Source organism: Lonchura striata, chromosome 6 (genome assembly GCF_050655825.1).
Source record: "Lonchura striata isolate lonStrDom1 chromosome 6, ASM5065582v1, whole genome shotgun sequence".
Lineage (NCBI taxonomy): Eukaryota > Metazoa > Chordata > Aves > Passeriformes > Estrildidae > Lonchura > Lonchura striata.
In genome coordinates, this window is record NC_140708.1 from 35,123,001 (window position 1) to 35,148,148 (window position 25,148).

Here is a 25,148-nt window from a genome sequence, read left to right on the forward strand (position 1 = left end):
CAGGCACACAGAGATGTAGATTTGTATCAAAGCTGTGCTTTCAGAGCCCAGGAAAAAAAAAAAAAAAGCTGGCCTCGGGAAAAAACAGATTGTATTTTGCACGTGCTGCCTAAACTGACAGTTTTAGAAAACATCTTTAGTAAGACAAAATCAGAAACACAGGTATCAGCATTAAAAAGAGAGAATGGCCTAGGTCAGTTAGAAATGTATTTTTGTCAGACATGTAATAATATTTATTCTGATGTTTTTCCTCTCTCTTTTGCAGACTAAAAATCAAATCTTGATTTGGAGAATTTATCATTTTTTCGGAGTTTTTATGAGTTTAATAACTCTCCCCTCTAATTCCTGCTTCCAACAGCAGGTCCACAACACAGTTCCCTGTTTCCAAAGGTCTCCTCCACTATGATTACATCATCCTATGTAAAATGCAGATGTTTTCACCGTGTTTTGCAAGTATTGTTAATCCAACGAGTCAGAAAATCTGACAGTTTTTGTTCTGCCTTCCCTGAAAAGCTGAGTGGGAATTACACAGAATTTCAGCCCTCATCCCTGTGCTATATTTTAAAGCAGTTTCAACATCACATCCATAGGTGGGAATCTATATGGTGGTTACTTTCTTGTAGCATTTTCTGAATGCATTGAAAAGACTCTACTCTTCTTCCAGTTATATAATCTGTGATGTATTACTGGATGTTATTACCTTCAGTAGTGTCATGCTCCTAACTCATATTATTTCTATCCTCCTGCATGTAATTAACTAGACATCATTCTTCCATATTTACCTACATCTTAAAATTGCACATTGTCTTACATTTTCTCACAATTCCTCTGGCTTACTTAGTCTTTTAATTACTATTTCTTCATAATAATAATGTTTCAGCTAAGCTTGAAATAAATCTGTGGCTTTGGAGAGCTACACACGTACAATTTGAATTAGATTTCAGATCTGAACTTTACAGGTGAACTACACTGGGTTACTGAGACCTGAAAATTTGCATCTGTGTTTCAATTTATAGTTCACCTTAATTTCTGAATAATGTATATATGAGGCACTTACTGCTTCTTTACAGAATTATCTGGAACTGAAGCAAAGGAGGATGTATTTGTTTGAAGCTAGATATGGATCTTGAAAATGTAAACCAGGTACTGCTTCCTAATCTTGGGCTACAAAGATTCTGCCAATGTGGAATAACATTGAATGTAGTATGGAGTACACCAGGTGGTTTTGGTAACACAGTTTGCTGAAGGTCAGAAATTTGGCCTTCAGGTGCCCAAACCTGTGAGTTTTTGACCACAAAGGACCTGCATTCTTGAACTTTCTGGAACCTGATTTGAACCTAACACAAGAAGTACGTTACCTGCAAGATGTTGTTTCAACCTGCTTTGCCTTTAGCTTTTGTCTAGATCTTCAATCTCTGCAAAAAATTGTTTTCACTCCTGTGTATTTTGATATAAGAAAGATTGGAACAACATAAGGAAAGTCTGTCATAAAACTCACTGCTTTTTCTTTTTGTTAGCATCACATCTGTTTGTTTCCTCCCATTGCTACTAATGCTTGCCACTAGACAGCCAGGGAGATTTGTTCAAGTAAGCATGTAATCACGTCCTCTAAGAAGTGGTGAACCAGATTACCACAAGGCGTGCAAATGTTTGACAGATTATTACTAGCTGTGTGCTTGCTCACAGGAGTCAGGCCAAGCTCTTCCCTACCCTGTGCTGTGTGTTTTAAATACTGGCTGAATTTGGGTCTGATTGTACAGGCAGTGCATTGATACGTGGTGGTCTCACCAGCTGAACTCAAGCATCCAATGTCCTGAATGTCTGCCTGGAATGGCAGCAGCTGAGAGTTTGTTGTTCATCCTTCCTCCAGTGCTATCCTTCAGGGTGTCATTGGCAAAGTAGAGCATGCTTCTCAACCTCAAACACTGTGAGTCTTGTGGGAAAAAAAAAAAAATAATCAAGCAGTGTGATATGTGAAATTCTCATTGAATTAATGGGCTTCTTTGATTTTTTGCCCAAGAGAATACAAAAATCAAAAAAAAAAAATTTAAGCCAAAAAAATCTGGTGTCTCCTGGGTAAAATGTGAATGTTGAGAAGTATGACATAAGCATTAGTAGCCTTTGTGCCTCTTGATAGCTCTGCTGAATCTCCCAAGACTCTAAAAGTTGATTTGTCAGCTTAACATTAGCTTCAGCCTTAGCTGCAGCAGTAGCTGTTGTTTCACCTTTATCAGCAGAAATGGTACAGCTACTGGAGGGACTGATGTGGTAAATCTTTCTGTGACACCATTTTGTTTGTGCCACTATCTCTAATTGGTTTGCTCGTGCACTCTGCATCCCTAGCTAGATAGGCTGAAAGCTTCATCACACTTTAATTAGAAAAGAGCTATTTTAAAGTTACAGAGTTGACTAATTTTATTCATCAAATCTCTAAGGGTCACATTTTCAAACTGGACCACTAAAAATGCCATTGGTGATGTTTTGCAGAGGCTGACTCCACAATACTGCATTATAAGCATCATAATTTGACACATTCACATAAATTAATGTAGGTCTGCAGCTACAAGCAAAACACAGTGGGTTTTGTGTAAAAAATATAAACTGATAGCTTCCATCTATTTGACCAAGTCTGGATGCCCAGTATTGAGTGGTTGGATATAAAGTCACTTTGGCATGACTCCCTCTTTCTTATTTCTTCTATTTCCTAGTCACATTAAATGAAATTAATATATCAGTTTGCAAAATAAGGCAAAAAAAATACTAGAAGTACATGTGGCCTCAGGAGGATCTGCAGGATTTCTAGAACAACCTTAGAATGGCTGATGGAAAGTTCAAAGCTGATGGCACTGAATTTCTGAATGTCCACATCCTCATCTGTGAGCCAGGGTGTGGGAGGGAGAGAGAGGCAAAGATCAGGGTGATCACCTGAGGTGAACCACACACCCTGTGCAGGGAAATCTTGCATTGTCCTGCAGTGGCTTGTGGCACTACAGAACAGTCACTGCTATCTCTCACCTGCAAATCCCTCCCTGGCTTCATTGTAGTCAGAAACATTTCTTATTACAGCAGAGTCCAGCTGTTCATTGTTCTGAAGATTTTATATCTTCAGATGGTCTCCAGGACAGCCTTTATGTGAGAAGGAATTTCAGTTTGGCCAAGAATATTGGGATTTTTATTGTGCTGGGTCCTGATGAGGGGTCTCTGATGCAGCCTGTTCCTTCTGTGTTTAGCTGATTTTTTTCTGCCAAATAAAATCCATTTCTGTTATACAAACTGGTACCATTGCAGTTCAGGAGGGATCTCTGGCTTGGTGTTCCAGATAGGTGGCAGGTCACAAACAGCCACATCGCAAATGAAAACCACACCTTGCTTATGCAAGTATGCTGAATGTTTTCTTCATGGTGCATTTTTCTTCTATCAGGTAGATAACATAGTAGATATTATCATGTACATATATATATAATAAAGCTAAACTGGATAGTTTATAATCCAGTTTTAAAGATAAAGCCAGTCAACCCAGGGCTGGTGGAAGGTGGTGGTAGTAGGAAGCCACTGCTGACATGCTGAAAACAGTGAGAGTTCTGTGACCTACCTGCAACAAGAGGAGGCAGCTCTTTATTAGTTCTTTTGTGTTTGTGTAGAACTGCTAAATCAAATTGCCCTTTGATTTCTAAAGCCTTCAATTTGTTTGTTGCTCTGGTACAAAGAAATTTCTTAAGCAACAGTTAAGATAATCTCTTTTCCTTATTATGGTTTTAGATGTTATCTCAGTATCTTTCTTCATGTACAATGATAGAGAGAGTGGAGCAAGAAATCTATCCTCACTTGATAATCATCAGAGAGGGATTCACCTTGATTAAATGCAGTTATGTTACATCATACTTTTCATTTCTCACTGTAAGGCTTTGTGTTAACAGAATATGGAGCTTCATGATATTATTCAAGCAATTTGGATGGTACTTACTGCTTTTTGTTTCTTTGTTTGCTTAGTTGTTGTGAGGATCTGCCTGCTTTTCCTCTAAAACCCCTAATATCTACCTGTATTTTTTTCCTCTATTATTTCCCTGTCCCTAATTTTCCCAAATACGAAGCCCATGAGAAAGTATTTTGCAAATACAGCTGAAGGTGCATTTTTGCTGTGCCCTCTTAAGCTAAAATGTTTGTTATATGGACAGAAAAAGATCTGCAGTTCACAGTAAGGTGGAGTTTGTGTACACTTGGCATTCTGCATTTCAAACAGTGATTCTGATGCTATGTGCTGAAACAGTGAAATTTTGTGACAAGATTTCATCTCTTACTCTCATTTCAAATGTGAAATGCAGGTGCATATGTGCTTTTCTTCTAGTTTCCTTTCTTTCATACTGTTCTACCTATTTATGGTGGGCAGCAAAATGAAAATTGGATGGTCATTGCAGGGTCATTGGAAACACTGCCACGCTCACATGGCTTTGCACCTTCTTGCCATCCAGCCAACTGCAAACCAATTTGATTTTTAGATCTCAGTTTGTTGATGTGGGTGGGGAACTGACTGAAAACAGAAATATCTACTATGCTTAAGTTTTGGTGTATCTTGGTTTATTATGTCACACTGATTTTTTGGTTTAATACAAATAATATAATAGAAATAATCTAAAACTGTTAAAATGTTTCATTTTAGTTTGTTACACCAAACAGGTGTTTTCTATGGTGTAGTTTGAACTGTTTTTCTTCACAATACACTGCAGTGACTCATGGGAAGCATAACTCAGATGTTTTCAATAATCAGTTTCAGTTTCATTACAAAACAAAAACAAACCCCAAACCTCCTCCCATTATTCAAAGGGAGTTCCTGCCTGACAGATATATTCAGATTTAATAAGAAAATCATAACGTTTTGATTCTTCTGACAAAAGCACTATTTTTTGTGGAAGCAGTATTTTGTAAAAAAATTCTTACCAGCTGTAGTGAGATACTTTTATGATTACAGACTTGCAGAGGGAGGAAAACATGAATGGCAGTTGTTTCTCCTAGGGTATTTCCAGTGTCCTCTACATCTATATTCTGCTTTGTCTTTAGGTTCTCATTTTCTTCTGAGTTTTGGGTCCTTCCTTTTTGTTCTTTCAGGACGTTTTATGCAATGAGAAGGTTGGGCTGCCAGGAAAGTCAGACTGGAGAGCACCAATATGTCATTCAGACAGCTCCATTATAAACATGTGGTTATTTCATGTCTAAAAGGTGAGGAAAATGGTTCCATTTGGGACCTACTTGGAAGAGGCAACAAGTCTGTGACAGGACACTTCTGTCTGCCAAAAAGACAGCTGTAGTGAAGGCTTGGACGGTGCTCAAAGGAAAATCAAAACCAAAGCAGGATTACACAGACCTTCCCAGCCTCTGAAATGGGTTTGATCTATACATCACAAAATGCAAGTTTCTCTGTTTCTTCTGTGAAGATTATGTGACAACTTCCTTAGTGATTCTGGAACCTAAGTAGTGTTGGGCCATGGCAATATATTGCTTAAAACTCAATTATTTGAGAAAAAAAAATCTGAATTAATCAATAAACAGAAGGCCTCAGATGGACCTCTTATTTGTTCTGTGAATGTAGGACTTTTATTTCACTCACTGAGATCTACTTATGGCAGGTAATTAAAGTGTCTTTAAATGGTTAGAAGAAAGTTGTGTTCAATTTGCTGGGGTTGAGGGCTGACTAGATTAGCTTGAAGCTCACACTGTTTATATTTTTGTGGACAGTAAAGACAGATTACAAATTAGCTTATTTTATTTTACCAGCTTCTTAGAACCAAGGTATTGATGTAGAGGAACAGGCAGCCAAATTTTCATTTATAGCTGATATAAAAGTGTGTCTTTCAGTAATCAGTCCTGTGCATTTCATGTTGGATGTCTTGGGGTCTACCTCCAGCATGTTCTAATGTCCTCAAATTAAATGCCAAAGTAATCAAAGGTAGTAAAGCCATTTAGAAACCTAAACATCTTAGAAAATCTGGAGTCTTAGATGAGAATGCTCTATAAATGCAGCTGCCAAACATTATCCTAAGAGGAAAGGAAGTTTGCATTCTGAGGTGCATGTGCTTCCAGGAATAAGTGTCACCAGAGCCACTGCAGCATCAGCACCTGGGGCTGCTGGCTGTTCCCATTTCCAGCACAGCAATGGTCCAGGGCTCCATCAGCTGAGCCATAACAGCTGTATGGCAACACACAGGGCACTGCTGAGCTGCTCCTCTCAAGGTACATTGACACGTTTCCAATATTACTGACAGAAGGATGAAAAATGATTTTTGAATATTTTACTATGGTTTGTGGTGTTTTGGTCATGTACACCTGGTACGATATTAAACTTGCAGGTGTGTGTGTGTATATATACACATACATGCACAGATATTTACCTTGCATTAAATACTTGAGACATGCCTGACATAGAAATTGTGGCAATGTATAGCAAACAAACACTGAAATTTCTGAAGATTAAATTGAGTAGATTATAACAAAAGTCTTTGAAAAATAGCAATGTCTTGCATTTCTTTCATACACCTTTGCTATCCTGGGTTATACTCATAGAGTGGGATTTAAGCCTCCACCCTTGTATTGCTAAACAATATTTTCTGTTTTCCCTTTCAACTCCAGACTTCCTTACACACCCTGGAGAAATAGTATATATGAAACAAATTAAGAATAGGGGGAAAAAAGCTATCTTAAAAAAATTTCTTGCTAATTAAATTTAGTCTTCTGTATCAGAGTCAGACCAAGAGCCTATTGAATATCAACAACACATCTTGAAGTGGTTCTAATTTCCACTGAAATAATCATCTGGATCTGTAGAAACACTTTGGCCAAGTGTTGTTCCTGTGGTTTCCTATATTGGAACGTTCCCTCCTTGCCCTCCTCTCTGCCATGCAGGGTAGCACCTTCTATTCCAATGGCAGCAACATGATCAGAAAGCAATCCATATTGTGGGTGACATGTGAAACACAGCTCTACATAATGCATTTGGATAACCATTGATTTCTGAGTTTTGCAGATAATTCTTCACTAAAATTCTGTAACTGGAAAAAAAAAAAATTCTTCTTCCGCATGACAGAAAAAAGACAAGTATTTTTTTTAGCAGAAAGAGAATTTTTATCAGGATCTGATTTTTGTATTTTGTAAATACAACTGCATCTGCTTAAGAAAAAATATTAGCAATTTTTATCCATAATCAAAATGCTAAAAAATTATTTTTTCTCATCCTGTCTTTTACCTTTCTTTGAAGTCACAATATTAAACCTCCTTAAAAATATTTATGTGTATTTAGTTAACAAAAGCTCCTGTAAGTTGAATCCATGCTGGCAAAAGGTTCAGGTAAGCTCTCTATATAAGCTTACAGACAATTGTGTAAATCTTCAGCCATTAAAGAGAAAGGAGAAAAAAGCCATCCTCATTACACTGCTGTCATTTACTCTTCATCTCCTGTCCTCTTTAGCAGCATTAAGATGGGATGTAAATTTGCCAGTTAATGCTGTTAGAAAATGGATGGTTCAAGAAGGGCAGGAATTAGAGATCAGTATTAGGTGCAGATAAGCTCCTTTTCCTCCGCAGTGGCGGCTGTTTAACATTCATGGGAAAATCATCATCAAACAGCGTTATCACAGCTCTGTTGATGGCTGAGGAACTTCATCACTATGATAATTTTTTTTTTTATAGCTGTGAGCCAAAAAGCTCCCTTTTATTTCTGCTGTCTATAACTGCGATAGAAGCTTGTTTGTATGGGTAGGGTATTGCAAACTCTTAGCTCTTCAGCCAGGTTTGATTTCTTTCCACCATCGCTCCCCCACTCAACCCCTTGTGTATGTTGCACTAAACAGTAATGCTGATAAAAAAAAAAAAAACTAAATAAAAGTGCTCAAACAATCCTTCAAAGAATAACTGATATTTTTATGAGCAGTAATTCAAAGTTCGACAAGTGATGCCATCCTGTAAGGAAACTGTCATCCATTTTGTGGTAAGGGTGGAGGTTACAAAGCAAACATCCAGGGATGAAGTGGACATCTGATGCCATGTAAACTTGACCACGAAGTGCTTCAAGGATCACAACATGGCTAAGAGCTACTTTGTTTTGCTTTTTTCATCATCAGGTGAAAAGGTTCACAGCCTGTTTCATCTTTTTATTCCCTCTAACCCAAGAAAGGGACTGTACTTAACTGTATTTTCTTGAATTTCTTTTAACTTAAAGTTATGAGAGTTCATCTGCAGGCATTTTGTCACAACATGTAATGTCCAATTTTAAACTCACTGAATTTCTGTAAGGACTTACCTCTAAATGAAATTTCTACCCCATGCTCAGCCATCTTTGAATGTATCTGAGATGTAGATCATGGTTCTCTGCCTCATACTCATGAGGAGGGAAGATGGTACACACTTCCAGACTGTATGCATTCTTCCAGGGGAGATAAGGTGCTATTCAAGGAAATTTTTTAATTTATTAAGGTTCTCAGCTAGTGCTTCTTTGCAGTTTTGACCTCATTTTTTGCAGTTTATCTGCTCTAAATTACATTCCTCATTTTGAATATAGGTGGAAAACACTGTGCTAAACAACAATTTTGTAGCCTCCACAGCACCTCCTGATAATTTTGATATTTCCACTTTGAATTCAGTATTGATTTAATTACATAGGTAATTTACTTTTGACACAAGCTCATTCTTTGTCTTTTCCTGAGCAGGGAATTCCAATCATGACATGTTGTGCTGAATTATGTTTGGAGTTTAGAGATAAGGACTTTTGTCTACTCGAGCTCCGCTTCGGCCACCAAACTCATTCCCCATAGGAAGAGGGAGACCTAAAGGTGAAAGGCCAATGCTTTATAATTTAAACATTACCATATAAAAGGAAGTTTAAAGTGCTTTTTGTGTGGTTAGGGGAATAGTAGAGTTATTCTGAGTGAAATTTGAAGGAACTGTTGCCTAAAGAAGGGACCAAGACATCCAAAGGTCCCAGTTGCCTCCATGGTGACCCTTTGGCTCTGGAAAAGGCTTCCAGGCTCCTCCTCAGCATGACTGGCATCATTGGGAATGGTGCCAGGAGAGCCTTCCTGGGCTGCTGCCCTGCTCTCCCCAGTGCTGTCACCAAGCTGCTGCCAGAGCAGGGGTTTGAGGAGACCAAACTCTTCCTTTGCTGAGCTTCAAGTCAGGGGAGCTCTCAGCCATGGCCAGAAAGGGCTCCCAGCTATTATTATAATCCTGCATGAAATCATTGGCATCAGTGATCCAATCATTCTTCATGGCAAAACAAGGATGTTCTTAAATAAAAAGGCATTCTAGTCCAGATTGCTGCTGAGTGAGAAGCTCCCAGCTCCTGTGAGGTAGCTGAGACAGCTCTACTCTTGTTCTGTAACAACCTCAGAGTTGAAGATGGGTTAATTTTTCTTCAGACAGAAAGTGTGTTTCTTCTTCTGAGTTTCTGAAAGAAATAGTCAGAGTATAACCAAGATTTTTTTTCAGGAACCATCAAATGCTTCTGAAAAAGTGGAGGACTTGTGATGTTTGGATTTGTTTGTTTCAGTAGGGTAGTAATAAGCATTATAATAATTAGTAATAATTATAATAGAAACATTCCATATGCTTCTCCTCCTTAGTTTCTGTTCTTCTAAGCCCATTTCGTTTCATCAGCAAATACTGTAGAATAAATGATTTTTTAAATTTTTGGACTCGTGAACTAGATGAGATTTTGTATTGCAGTAGCTGTACAATTTCTTCTCTGTGTTCAAAGGGGAGGAAGTTTGTGTTTCCATAACATTGACCTTAAGATACTGTAGTACTGTTACAATGACATTTGAATATTTTTCTTGCCTTTTCCAAATTGCATGAAGCCTCTGAAACGTGCAAACATATTGGGGTGTTTCTGTATTGCTCCAAGTTGGCTTCATGACCCATTTAAATATCCTGGGCTATATTCACTTTTTCCTAGGACAGCATTAGTTTCCTGTATGGCTCATTTTAAAATAACTTGACTTAAACAGAAAAAAAAAAAAAAAAGAAAAAAAAGAATGCCTTGGGTTCACAAGAACAAAAGACAATGATTGTAATTTGCCTCTGCCCTTTAGCAAAGCAATCAGCAATTTTCTAGTATTTTACAGTCATCAATCTAGCTATCTATTCATCTTGTAATACCCTTACTTTTTCTTGGAAATATTCAAATTTATTAACCTTTTAGTAACTGGCAATCACTAAAATGCTGTATTGTATTAATGAAGAGGAAACTTGTCTGTGCAAATATTTGTGTGCTTATTTATTGGTTGACTCCTTTTTTATAGGCAAAAATTGTCCAAATATTGGCAGCTGCTACCTTAACTTCCACCTGGGCAGGGTGGTAGGAAGGCACATTATTCTCATTACGAAGGATCTTTCACAGCAGTGTAAGGAGGCACAAGGCAGTTGGTGTTGGCTCATTGGATCCCATTGGAATGTGGAAAACATGGGAGGATCTTTGGTTGAGGCAAGGCTGAATGCTACTCATGTACTGATTTTGCCTTGATTATTTAAGGATTCTTTCTCAGGAAATAATAGAGGCCATATTTATCTGTATTCATATAAATGGACTCGGTGTAACATTGGTTAAAAAAGGCTTTTCTTTTAAGTTACTATTCATCATTCAATGTTTTCTGAAGTATCATGTAAAGATGTCTGATCAGACTCTGCATGACAGCAAAGCACCTCCATCAGCACAGTGCCCAGCTGGCTGAGGAGCCCTGGGCAAGCTCAGGACTGCAAGGTTGTACAGTCATAACCAACAGTCTCACCCTTGATGATTGGGGAAATGCAGCACTTCTGGTGGGAAAAAGAAGGTGCTTTGAACCTCAGCTGTTTGCTCCCACATACTGCAAAAACTCACTGACTGCTCTTGGTTGTGTCTTGAAAACTTGCAGTGCAAATTCAAAAGTGATCCAGAAAGATTGCTTTGAATAATGCTGAGCTCTTAGTTATAGAAATTATAAAACTAGGTAGAGGACAAAACTTGGGTTTGGATTGTTAGACAAAAGAATAATATTTCCATCCACTCTTGGATGGAAACAGCAGGGCTGTTTTGAATAAGAACATTCTAAGTACTGATCACAAATGGCAACAACTCATCTGCATTCCAGAAAGGTGAACCTAATCAAATTACCTTCAAGTTTGATCCTAAATCTTTCATTGATTATTTTCATATTCTCTGCCCAGGGAATCTGCTCAGACACTTTTCTGGGCAGCAGTTTCTAGGCTTAAGCTCACCTGAGCTGGCATTGCCCAGTGTTGGTATTTAGGGATTCTGCAGTGTCCAGAACTGTGAGTCTCTTCTTGCTCCAGTTCTTTTCCAGGCATAGACTCACCTCCCTCAGTCACAATTCTTTATCAGAGGAGTTTACATTTATTCATCTCTGTGGCTAGAATTCATGCTGCAGCCTGTGGACTTGTGTGTGTGTCTGTTCATGCTTCACTTATGCACTAGAGCTGGAAAGATGCAAACAAGAATTGCACAGCACTGCTGAGCTTTGTGCTCTGCTGCCTCTGGCCACCTCAGCCACTGTATTCTGCAGGGGCAGGGACCACTTGTCATCTCCTCTCAGTGGCTTCTGTATATTCCAGGACAACCAGAAACTAAGCAAATTTTGGACATTTATCTGTAACCTTTAATAATTTGCTATGCATATCCACTCATTCCTTTGTTATATTATCAATATTCTGCAGTGCTACTGGTTTTAATAAGAAGCCTTTTCACTGGTTTTCTTTGTTCTAGTCATCTAATCTCCTAATGGAAGTTTCTAATTAAATTTCTACAGCCATTTTCAAACTGTGTTTTGAATAACAAAGTCTTGCAAATGCTCAAAGTGTATCTCTTCCCCTGGCTTGGATGTTCTACCTTCCAAATAGCTGTGGAAAAGTGATGCAGGTCACTGTGGAGAAATTCTGCTGAGAACCTCTCTCAGCTGAATGAGAGGGATGAAAATGATACATTTCCTATACAGGAAATAATGCAGAAAGTCTACGAAAAGTCTTCTAGAGTCTCACTCACAGTTTTAATGAACTTTGAACTGATGAGGAAGAAACACCAGGTATTAATGAAGCAACAAGTACTTTCCTGGTAGACCTGGTGCTTCACAGAAGCTGAGAAACCAGGATCACCAGTGAAATGCATTACTTCTCTATCCACAACCCTCTCATTGGGGTTTGAACTTTGTGCACTGGGTGCAGCTAAGAGTTGAATTACTGTCATTCATATCTCATCAGCATTCTTCAGCTACTTCTGCAGCAGAAAGCAGAAAAGTGAAAAGAAAAAGAAATGTCAGAATCAGGTCATAAATATGGTGATTATGATAAATATGAAAGACTATGTTTGTCTAATTGATCCTTCTCTTATTAATCCCAGGAAAGTTTGCTACTGGCATGTGCTGTCATTTCCAGCTAGGTCAGCAGAAGTAGTCAGAGAAATTATTTTGGCAAAAGCTATTTCTTGGTGCCCACATCTACACGTGGTTCTGCACACAGAGATTTCTGCATGCAGACCTGCTCATCCTCTGCTGTGCAGCTCCAAGTTCCTTCACTGCACACTTGATGTGAAATCTTCAGCCAAAGCAGTCTCTTTCTCCCCTTTCTCTAAAGCACTGGTACATTCCTGCTTCTCCTGCCCACCTGCAGAGGATATTGTTTTGGCCAGAAAAAGATGGGCCCAGGTGGTAACATAATGCACATTGCATCTAGATTTAACACCTGTTGCACAAAGGGCTTATGAGTTTTAATCAGTTTTATGCAACTTTCTGGCACTCTGTTTTTCTACTTTTTTATTTTAATCCTGTTTAATATACAGAGAGCAGCAATATATTTATTTAGAGGTGGTTTAAATTTGTTAGCAGGGGGCTGCTCACAGATGGTCTGTGTTTCAGAAGTGTTTATTTCCTCTTGAAAAAGCATATATGCATAAATTAAAAGGTCTGTAAATTTTACAGATTTATAAATTCAGCTTTTTTATGTTATAATAATACCCAAGTTGTCTGTGGTCAGTCTTACCTGACAGTCATAAAGCATGGATTCCATGCACAGTTGACTTTAGGGACTAGATAGGTTTGATTCAGAACACTTCTGCCTCTCCCCTGTCTATCTCATTTACAGACTGGTTTCAGAGTCTCTGCTCCTGGTGCTTTATTGGAAGCACAGGACAATTTTTAGGTTGAAATTAGATCTTACCTGAAATGAGGAAAGGCCTTTGAAATTCCCTATATGAACAGTGCTCAGTACTCAGAAATGTCAATGTTTCAGCTTCCTCAACATTCAACACAGAGACTTCTGTCCAGCATGACACCCTAGCACCTGTGCTTTTAATTTTGTAGTTTAATAATATATTTCACTCCTTAACAGGAAGTTTTGTGATCTAATTGAAAAATAACTTATAGAAAAACTATTCAGATAAGTTCATTAATCTGATGGTCTTTTAAATTCCATTTAGTTCCATTGACAATACTCTCAACCATCACCTAAAAAGAAACCCACCCTGTTTATTCTAAACATTTTTTCTGAGCTTGGAAATTTTATTCCCATTCTAGGAGAAAACTTTGAAACTGCAACGTTCTTTTAAAAGTGAAAACAGACAGACAAGCTGTCAGTTTTCCAATATGTTTGTGAATAAATTCCCTTACCTTTTTCCCCAAATAAAAGACTGGTTATCTCCATGGAGGAGACTCCAGTACAGAAACCCAAATGCCTTATCAGAGATGTAGATTTCAGGACAGACAGTACATTGCCTGTAAACTTGCAGCTCAGATGACAGATGGAAACCTGATAAAGTGAGTGTGCTGATCACTGCACAGAGATTAGACTCTCTAATTTGCATCTTGTCTTCCAATAACATTTGCTCTGTTTTTGACTTCAAATGTACCTGAGCTTTAAATACAGGCATTTGGGGCCTGAGCTTATTCAAACTTTATTTTTTCGAGTGGAGTATTTCTGTTTAGCTGGATTTTAGTTCTGCATCTAACAAAATACAAACACTTCAAGGAACACGTGTCAGCATTTCTGCCCCCTCAAAATCCACCACGGGGGTTTTGTCTGGCCCTGCACCCTGGCAGGATGCTCCTAAGTTTTTGTGCTTAACAAAGTGTCTCAAGTATCTCTTTGAGAATTCCACTCTAAAGTGTATTTCTGAGAAATATCTCCTCTTCCCCAAGGTGCTGGGGCATTTTCCAGCTGGATAAGCCTGTTTATAGATAGGAGGGAGCTCAGGGTCCTTCTTGAGGGCCACAGCCCCCAGGCACTGTGGAGGTAGGTTGACATTAGCTAGCCTGCACAAATATTTGCTTGCATCTTTGCCATTTCCAAACTCTGTCTCTCCTGTTTACTCTTCTCTGTCCCTGCCTATCACGTTTCTTTCCTGGCTGTTGCCACTAGCATGTAATCTTTCTGTTCTGTGCCCTAAACTGAAGCACATTTTTCAGTCGTTATCTGAAAGACTCTTTATTAATAGGCATAAATAACAGTGCAGATGCCTAATGCACATAAATCCAGTGCCAGTACTCTTCCTTATGAGGTGCCCAAAGGCTTTTCCTGCTGGGCATTGCAAGGCCAGTGAGCAGCTGAGCTCAAGTTAAAAACTTCATTTCATCCATTCAGTATGTGAAGATTTGTAGGAGCGGGAGAGAGGAGGTTGAGGGAGGGACAGCAATGAAAAGCTGGATCTCCTTCCTTTCCCATTGCACTGGAGTACTGTGAAATTCCACAGGGTATGAGATGTTCATGTCATTTAGCCTGTGTGAATGGCAGTGGGTGTTTGTGGCGTTGTACATGTCAACAGAATATGGCTTGAAATGCTAAAAAATTGCTCTGGGATGGTAGAAGTAGGATGTGCTCTTTAAACAGGCTTCTGTAAATTGAGAAAGATCGTGACAGGCAGTTTGAATATATTCCCACTCCTTTTGAACAGTAAAATATTTAATTTCAAGCAGTTCTGCTTGTGAGTTGAAGACTGTGGGACAAAGACCTTGTCCCTCCAGGGAGGACACCACAGAAAACTGGATTCAGGTAACTGATCACGGAATCACGGGATTGTCAGGGCTGGAAGAAACTTTCAAGATCCTCTAGTCCATCTATAAGCCAAGTACCATGATAATCACCCCTAAACCATATCCCCCAAAATTCTAAAATCTTCCTTTGGATCTTAGCATCCCTTTCTAACTATGCCTTTCAAAGAAGGTGCAAAAAACAATAGCTCAAGGGGGAGACAGTTTTACCACCCTTATCTTGGGGTTCTGGATAGTCCAGTATCTGCTGAGCCATTGAATACTTTCCCATGCACTGTGGGGAAAGAAAGTTTTGATGCTCATGCAGCTCTCCAGCCCTACACACAGCTCAAACCTTTAGCTTTTTTTTTTTTTTTTTTTTTTTAAGTAGCAATTAATGAGAATCGTGATCTAAAAATTAAAATGGTAATGAGCTTTTAGCATAATGAAAAGAGCTTGTACAGGCAAGAAAAAGCATTTGTGGGTCTCTGAGTCACATTACTCCCCAAATACAAAAGCAGATGTTAGCCTTGGCTGGAATGAGGCATATTGACTTGTTTCATTTTGCACAAAAATCCTCATGTCACACACAGAGAGGATTCTCTCATTTGGGCTGAGAAGTCATTATACTCATTTTGGACTGATTATATTTTCCTATGTTTGCACATCCTTATTTTCGTTCCATCAGATCATAGACTGGTTTAGGTTGGAAGAGACTTTAAAAGATCATCCAGTTCCTACCCCCTGTCACAAGCAGGGACATTTCCACTGGAAGGTGGAAGGTACATTTCAAAATGTACCAGTACCAAGTGATGTACAGTCAATGATTTAGGAGTCAAATAAATAGCTGAGACAGTTTAAATCTGTAGAAAATGTCATTGTTACATGCCACAAATTACACCTGGAGTAATTCAGGTGAGATTCAACAAAATTGCTCCAAATTAAAAATAAGGACATTATCTTTCTCAGTGAGTGCAAACAAAAGAAATACAATTTTGAGGAGAGAATGAAACTGATTTTTGATGAGTAGCTTGGTTGCTTTTGTTTTTGGATGAATATGTGACATTTTGCAAGTCTTACAAATATCCAAGTGTAACAATGAAGCTTCTCTGTACAAAGATGCCTAAGAACCTACAAGAGTTTGGAAGAACATACAAAAACATGAAAGTTTTAGGCTTGACCTGATAAACAACTAATTAATATTGTAGCTAGAGTTTGCTTCTCACTGTTGGCTGAATTGATGAGTTGAATAGATGTCCAGGTTTTTTTCATCTGAATTGAGAGTATATTTCATTTGTGAGGGGAAAGAGAAAAAAAAAGCATCATTCAGAAGAAGAGACTTTGTTTTTGAAATAATTTTCTTTCTTTTAACATTTACAGAACATTCATCTATTTGAAGTCTGGCTCCCAAATATAACAGGTTTTATCTCAGAGGCATGAAAAAATGTGGTAAATTAAAAAAAAAAACAAAAAAAAAAACCAAGCCACATAAAGACTGAACAAGCAAAACAAAATGTATTTTAAACTGCTTCCAAGTGTTTTGAGTTGTTTAGGCAGAGGCGGTACCTACATTTGGGGTCTAATGGAGTGTCAAGGATATTTCCTGGATATCTTTTCTTTTTCTCTGATTTTGTTTTATGAGCATAATTTGAACCTACCTCATTAAACAAACATATATTCTCACAAACATTCCTTTTGCATTTCATGGCAGTAGCTTATCATCCTTCATATTTTTTGGCTCGCTACTCTATTGACTTCTTAAAAAGTTGGGAAAGTTTGAAAAATAAGAAGTCTTGCTCTCACCAAACAACTTTAAGAAAATCAGTGTGAATTTTCAAAAGTGTTGATGTTAAGAAAACATCCAGTTTGCATGCTGTGTCTAAGGGATTTGTGAGATTAATTTCCTTGTTTAGCTTTGAAAATCCTGCCTTGAAGACTCAATCTCCCAGTTCAGTATGGAGAAGGGGAAGGTCACAGATTGCCACGTCCAGGACACAGATGTACCTGTGTCACCAGGGCAGTCCCTGCAGTGGCTGTTGGAGCAGATCTTGATGAAAACCCTGTTCCTGAAGCCCCTTAGCAGCCAGCTGGGAGATTTAACAGTTTAAATTTTGCTACTAAACCCTTGACTGAGACTCATACTAATAAATATGGGGCTTTATCCTCCCTATCTAACACAATTGTGGATGTGCTTATGAATATCTCATTTTCTACAGGTTGGACACAACTCTCCTACCAACCCCTACATGCAAGCTAGGTTTGTAACTTTTATATTTTTTGGTCTGTCTAATGAGTAATAGTGACCTTTTTGTATGTTTTGGTCTGTCTAATGAGTAAAAGTGACCCTTAGAGGAAAGCCTGTACTGCAAACCTGTCTATGTGAGGCTACCTGTGCAAATGAGATTTTCAGGAAGGGGAGGGAGGTAAACATTAATTCTTCCAAACAGGTTTACAAAAGAGATACAGTGCACCATATTATCTAACAGAGCTCTGTCTTTTCACTCGGGGAGACAGGCATTAAGGTGCATTAGTACTATCATTTGTATGTCTGTAAATATCAATAAAGTATGTTATTTGGCATTCACAGTGACACAATGAAGGACGAGGACTATCCTTTTCAGGAAATTTCACTGAGCCATTCACAAACAAAAGCTCAGTAATTTAATCTTTCAAAAGCTCAATAATGCTAAGTTCAAAACTGCAGGTTTTAAACTAATGTACCTGATAAGTAATGATGACAGAATTTAAAAGGTCCATTATTTGGTAATCTAATATTCCCAATCCCAGTTATCTGTCAAAGAGAATACTCTCCCTTAAACAGCGCTAATGCGTTCACATCTACATTAATCTCTTAGGGAGAAAAGAAGCATTCTTTAGGGGCTTTATCTGCTCCCAAATGTCTGACTCCAGGAGGAGCTGCCGGGGCTGTGTAAATGACCCCGATGTCTTTGTGCCACGGGTGCGATTTCTTACGGCTCTGCCCGATCCGGGGCCCGAGAGGCGCTGCTGGCCAGCCAGCCCTGGGTGTCCTTACACCCTGTGCCTGCTGCCTCTCAACCCTCTGCTGCTTCTCCTCCCCAAAACAAACATCATGCTCGCTGGTCAGCCAGCCCTGGGTGTCCTTACACCCTGTGCCTGCTGCCTCTCCTCCCCAAAACAAACATCATGCTCGCGCCTTTGCTCCTGACCTGCCCTCCTTGCCCTGTGCGTTGCTTTTCTGTGCAGCACAACTCTGTTTTTCTGTCGTCATCTGACGCTGTTGAGGCAGGATGGGAAGGAATAGATTTTGTTCAGAAGGCTGAGAGTATAACTCTGGTTTATTTCAAAATACATCGCTCTTTTATACAGATCTTCGTGCAGACCAACTCTATGGGTCCTGAAGTGAAAACATCTTAGTGAAAACATCTTACACCATTGGTGTGCAGTGAATGACACACAGTGACAAACTTACCGATAAACAATGGGAACAAGAGAGATAAAGAACCTTATTTACATTCTTCTCAGCAGTTTCTCAGGCTTCTGCCTGGTTAGAAACTTTCTCTTTCTCTCTGAGAATACCCACAGTCATCTCCCATCCGTATTCCAAAAAGTCACAAGACCGGATTTGTGGATTTGTGAATTTGACAGGATTCACAAGGGGACAGGTTAAAAGGGCTGTTCCTTTCCTTTCTAGGGAATGACAGGTGATGATATACACCAGAGATAGGATCAGGTGTCCCACAGACTCTGAATTCATGGAGGGTGCCATAGGGAAATGGAGTCACTCTGTTTTCCTTGGATTTGCTCCTTCCTCTCAGTTTACCTCCTCTGGAAATTTCTCAGCTCTTTAAATCTCATCACTAGAGAAGGTTTGAGCCCTGAGTAAAGCTGAGCGTGCCCTGCTCCATTCTGAATTCCCAGAACCATAGAATGCTTTGGCTTGGAAGGAACCTTAAACACCATCTGGTTCCAACCCCCTGCCATGGGCGGGGATGCCACCCACTAGACCAGGTTGCTCAGGGCCATCCAATGTGGCCTTGAACACTTCCAGGGAAGTGTTCCAGGCATTCACATCTCTGGGCAACCTGTGCCAGTGCCTCATCACGCTCTGTGCAGAGGATTTCTTACATCTAATCTAAATCTCTCCTCTTTAGGTTTAAAACCATTCCCCCTTGTCCTATCACTCACTATCCAGACGTATAAAAACGTATTCCTATGTTCAGGCTGATGCAGGACTTTTCAAAGTGTGTGTGCAATAGAATAAAAGCATTCACTGCTTCAGGAACACTGTACTTTTCCTGGCTGGATTTTTCAAACACTGAAGTAGAATATATAGAAGCACACACGGAACTCCTTGTGTCTTTCATGTCTTTCGCTGACTTGATTTTCAAAACTTAAAGACACCACAAATTGACCCAGAAGGAAACTTTTCTAAATCATTACATGTATCAATATAAAAGCTTTATTTGCAATGCTGCCTGGAGCACTGAAACAATGTGATTTCTCTGTGAATCCTATGGAGCAGCTTATAAATACACTTGGCATAGTGTTGTAAAGGAGTTCTGAAGGTGGTGTTAACTCAAAGGTTTTTTTGTACAATTCAAAGAAAAGGAGAAATGGTCAGAATCATGGTATTGTTGAGAAAATGTAGCTGTTTACTATGTCTGCAGGCTATTGGTTTGGGAAAGTAGTTCAGTGGAAATTGCTTTTAAAAAAAATTTCAATTCTGAGTCAGGAAAGAAAGTCTCATGTTCACATGTGAAAGCAGCTCTGTTTAAATTTAAAGAGTGAAACGAAAGGTCCAGTTCAAGGAATAGGAGCTATCCAAGTGTAAAGCACTTAGTCCTATGAATAAAGAGGGAGTACATATTAAAAAATATTAAGTTGCATATTAAAGTTATTAAGGAATCTGTCACTTTCAATGTAATAAGCAGATGGATGGTTATAGTCTGTCATACATGACTGCTTCAAAACAACACCCCACCCCTGCCCAGAGAGCAGAATTCCTTCCCAGCTCCTGCTGAAAACTGGAGCAGCCTTGCTGTGGTGTGGGTGCTGCCTATGCAAACTGGCTCCAGGAATCCAGTAAACACCAGTTGCCCAAAGAACAGGACTTACTTCAGTTAGGAAAATCACCCCAATGGTGAAATTACCACAGCCATTTCCAGGATGCATATTTAACCCTCTGGAAGCAGTGGAAACCTGCTAAATTTGCTAAATTTGCTGTGGAAAACAAATGCCTCCATACAGAAAATGAGCCACGTATTCAACACCTGGCTGGAGTCTGAGAAGCAGCTCCAGGAGAGCTCTTCACCAAGTGTTTAAATCTGCATTCATGTCTCAGGGTTGTGTTGAATCGTGGCAAGGGCAGCATGATTTTGGTGTGACATGGTGGGAGCACTGAACCTGTGCACATCCATCCTTACCCCAGGTGTGACACCTGCCCTGCCAGCTGTACCTGCTGCAGCTGAGGGCACAGCAGCCACAAATACAAACTTATAAAATGTTTCCTCTCTCCCCAGCAGCCTTTTACTCCTGGCTTTCCTCTATGGAAGCCTGCAGGGAGAGCTGACCCTTTTAATCCCATTTAGCACATTAGGCATTTATTTGGTGATGTTTAGAAAAGTTTTGAGAGGTTGAATGGCATTTTCCTGCAGCTGTATGACTCAGAGTAATTCATGTTTTCACTGAAGTCCTCTCAGTGCCACAATGTACATGGGAAGATCAAATCCTGTGTATGTACTGCTGAGCTGGGAGAATGTGCAAAATATTCTTTGTGTTTCTCTGTCTCACTCTGACCCTTCAAAACCAGGGAGTGCTCAGTTCCCACCTGATATATTGTATCTGATTGCCAAAGATAAATTGATCTTTATCTACAAAATGACACCTTTTCTTCTGCTCCCGTGAAAGCATCTTTCAGGATGATGCTTAAACAATTACATATTAAAGAACCTTTGCAATATCAATAATTAAAAGTAAATAGGTCAGAGAGTTTGTTAGGTGCTTTCTCTATTTCTAGGTGGTTCCTTCTCAATTCCAAACAAGTTAACAAACAATTTCTTTAATTACTTGTTTAGTCAGATTTTCTTAGCTTTCATTGCTTCACTTCTCCTTTGGGTGCTTTTAAAAGCTCAATTTGTTTGTTTTGATTCATTCTTCTGTTAAATATAAGCCTTTGCACAGTTTAGTTCAGCTAGCCATCAATTCAGGAATATGGATGTTTTAAGTTTTTTAGGCTGATCATTCTGTCCCTCTAACAGATGACAGTCAGTATTCACAAATCACTCAAAAACCTGTTCCAGGCCTGCCTTAAAAAGTCTGGATTTCTCCTCAGGTTTGTGGATTCCCCCCCCCCCCCCTTTTTTTTTTTTCCCTCTGAATTTGCTCCACAGTTCTTTAGCTCCAGCTAGTGGCTTACTCCAAAATGCAAATTTTGTCCAGTGCCTTGGAAGAAAGGTGGAGTTTAGTTGTAGTTCTTACAGTATTCTGACGTGTGTGTTGAAAGGGAGAATTATTCAGAGGCATTCTTTCCTCCTGTCCAATTTGAGTTAACCCACAAAAATCTTTAAAATGTAATAAACACACTCCTTTTTCCGATTGCAGGCTCCTGTGTTATCACACTGGGCCAAATTCTGCCCTCAAGTGTAGACTTGTACAGCTCCTCTGGACTTCAAAGACACCAGCCAGTATGTGTCTTAAAGCAAAAAACCAGATGTTTTATCAAAAAGCTTTACCTCTGCTCCTACTTTGCACCCTTCTTGTTGAGGGTTGGTTTAGCTTTTGTACAATGTGCACAAACAAAACTAGAAAGCTTTATTTGCAAATAGGGTTGGAGATGTGGATCCACCTTTGGTGGGGTTCCTCTTCTCTCAGGACTTTGTGGTGCACGTGGATCTATTCTGGCTCTTCTGGATGTCCCTTGCTCAGCCTGGATTGGTGACAGAGGATTCCCCTGGCAAGCTGTGCCCTGGAGAGGTACAAAAAGGAAGATTTTGGGGGTTCCACTGCAAAGAGGGGTCAGTGAAAATCACTCTTAGGTGGATTTGTGCTCAGGTTTGCAGATGCACCCATGCCCTGCCTTGGTAAATCTGAGCCTGCAGGCACAGGCAGGAAGTGTTTGAGGGAAAATGAACACTGCTGTGCAGGCATGAAGGTTGTTTCCCTGTGAGGAGAGAAATAAGTTTTTCCAGGGACAAATTATTGTGTCTTAATTCAATTAATTCACGCAACCTGCCCTAATCCTCAGAATGTAATGTTTAAATGGTAAAACAAAATGCAGTTTAAATTTATAGAAACCCACACATCACTTTATCCTCAGGTTTCAACTGGAAGTTTCACTGAAATCGTAGATAAAATAAGTATAATTTAAAACCCTTTTCTTTCCCTCAGCCCCCACCCCAAGAAGTACATATATCCATATTCTGTGGGATAAAAGCACATGGGCAGACACAAGTCAAGCTTTGTTGTGTGGCTCTCAGCATTGGCACCAAGACAGATATGGCTGCTTTGGCAGCCCTGGAGGAAACCCATTTGAATTCTACAATCCTCTTGTTTAAACCCAAAGACTCAAATGTCTGTTGTTTGTTCAAAGACTTTTATTGTTTCCATTTCATTACTTGGTGAACTGGATACTGGGACAGGTGTGTCTGCAGTCTGTTCATATTGACTGTCCATCTAAGATACCAGATAACATGATAATGCATTCCTGGGTTTCACAAACTTTGTCACTTCTGCCATAAAGCCCTGGCACCCAGTGTAAATAAATATATCTAGAATATACTAAATTCAATCCAGGTCTCTCTCCAAGGGCAGTAATGTGTTCCTGAAGGCCTAACCTTCCTCATCAGGCAGAAATTCTGCTAGTTCTACTACATTGATTCAATCCTTTTCTGAAGGTGAGAAAAGCACCAGAGTACATTAAGAGATTTTATGTCAACATCTCAAATGCAGCTTTTGCCACAGCTGAAGCAAACTAAATGACATTTATACTATGCAACACCAAGAATACCTGTCTGCCCTGGTACAGATACAGCTGTATCTCTGCTTTGTCTGCTAATAAATCTAGGCACAAACTCATCTAGACACGCAATTTACTCATGTGTATATATATTTATATTAAAAAATAAGCATCTGCACACAGTCTTCCACCAAATTTTCATTTCCTTATCGCTCACAGATATTTTCATTTAATTCCAATATATCCGAGAGTGACAGAACAAGCAGAATTGTTAAGTGCTTCCTAAGGTTCTGTTGTCAGTGTTATATCAAGGCAAAAAAAATTACATATTAGTGCTGTAATTTTCTGCCAAGTGCATCAACAACACACTTGGGACACACGCAGAAGTCTATTGATCCACTAGGTCAGGGACCTGAAAATATTTGAAATTGTTCTTTAGAAAAATAAAATAACCCGCACTCTTCTTGAATTACTGTGGTCTTTCAAAGTCCATATAAAGTATTACACAAGGAGACAAAGCTATTTTACCAGGCAGGCAGATATTCCAAATTACTGGTTCTTAACAAGCATGGTAATACATCAGTCAAAAGCAATAAATTTAAACTTAATGAAATCTCAATTTGCCTACAGTGCATTTCACTTTGACATTTTCTACATTGCCACGGTGCTTTGATAAAGTTTTTTAAAATGCAAAGAAAGTGTCTGTAAGGCTAAAGAGCAGACTTGGTGCCATTGTGCCCAGTGGAACATTACAGTACTTAAGTTCCATCACTATATGCCCTGTGGCAGACTAAGCCTGAGTGCTAACATAGGTTCAGTTTTCATTATCATCATGTGATTATCCATTTTACTGCATTTAACTGATAATACAACTACCAGCTCACCTTAAAAGAATTAGCTTGGAGGTTTCATTGCTTTCCAAATGGAATTCATTTGACAAACAAATGACAATTAGCCCAGTCTCCCTGTTCTGTGTCAGGATGGTTTTTGATTGAACCTAGACCAATTTACAATTTTTAAATGAGTTTAGACATTTACATTTAAAATGTCTAGAGGAAATTAGCCTTGGGACATCTAACAGCCAAAATGCTTTTTGAAGTTGATTATTATTTGATCTAGTACCCTCTACCTGTACATTTTGTTCTGACTTCAAAGTTTTGGAATGAAAATGCCACCTACACCTCAAAGCATAGGGAAAAACTTAAAAGCAGTTTTACTCATTATGTTATGCAAAGAAACCTATATTTTAATATTCGTTTAATATGGTTAGTTAGCTTTAATGACACCAGTTTGACAGTGTCATAGTTTTCGAATATAAGACATTGATTGAAGTTTCCTGTGCTTGCCGGCGTTTTTCTGTAGAACGAAAGAATATCTTTTGAAGGTGAGATTCAAATGCCCCACACTGCCATTCTACCACAGATAGAAGTGTAATCATTTACAGATGAATGCATGTTTTTTGTACAGAGTTAGAAACATGTTGTCATTTCTATATTATTCCGCGTTTCAAAATCTTCATTGATTTTTTTGTTTTCCTGCATGCTAAATCTGTCCAGCTATATTCATATTGATCCTAAAGCAGGAGGAACTCCTTATGAAAAAAGGGTTGTCAATAATTCTGTTATAAATATGCAGGCCCAGATAACACAGCCATGAAAATTGGGCTGAAATTAGGCACACGGTAGCTCAGCCTTTAGGTAATTTGGATCATACTATTTTTATTTTGTATCATTAATGTATGCAATTTTTGTAAAGTTAGAAGATGTATGGTCACTGCAAAATTATGAGCATAGAAATAAGTGTTGTTGCTTTTCTGAGTTCTGAGTTTTTAAAGCTCTGCTCAATGCCTATGGGAGCCGTACAACTTTCAGAAATATATCTGTTTTATTTTAACAAAATCCCTATTTGACTTGCAAACAGTAATGATCACTTGGGAAGTATTTTTTTAAAAAACACATTTAATGACTTTTTTGATATATATGAGCATACAAAATTACCACAAAGTAAGGTTTTCTATCATGGATAAGTACGATTTTCTTGCAACAGTTCCTACAAACCCTGCTTAAGACAGGTTTAGGCTTCTGAGGTCTTAAGTGTCCAAACGGAGCTGAAAGCAACTGAGATTTTGGAAGAAGCTAGGTTAGAAACCTAAGTCTGAACCAGCACTCCTGTTTTCTCATGCCATGGTTGTTTACAGAATCAAAGGAACCCGATCTTGA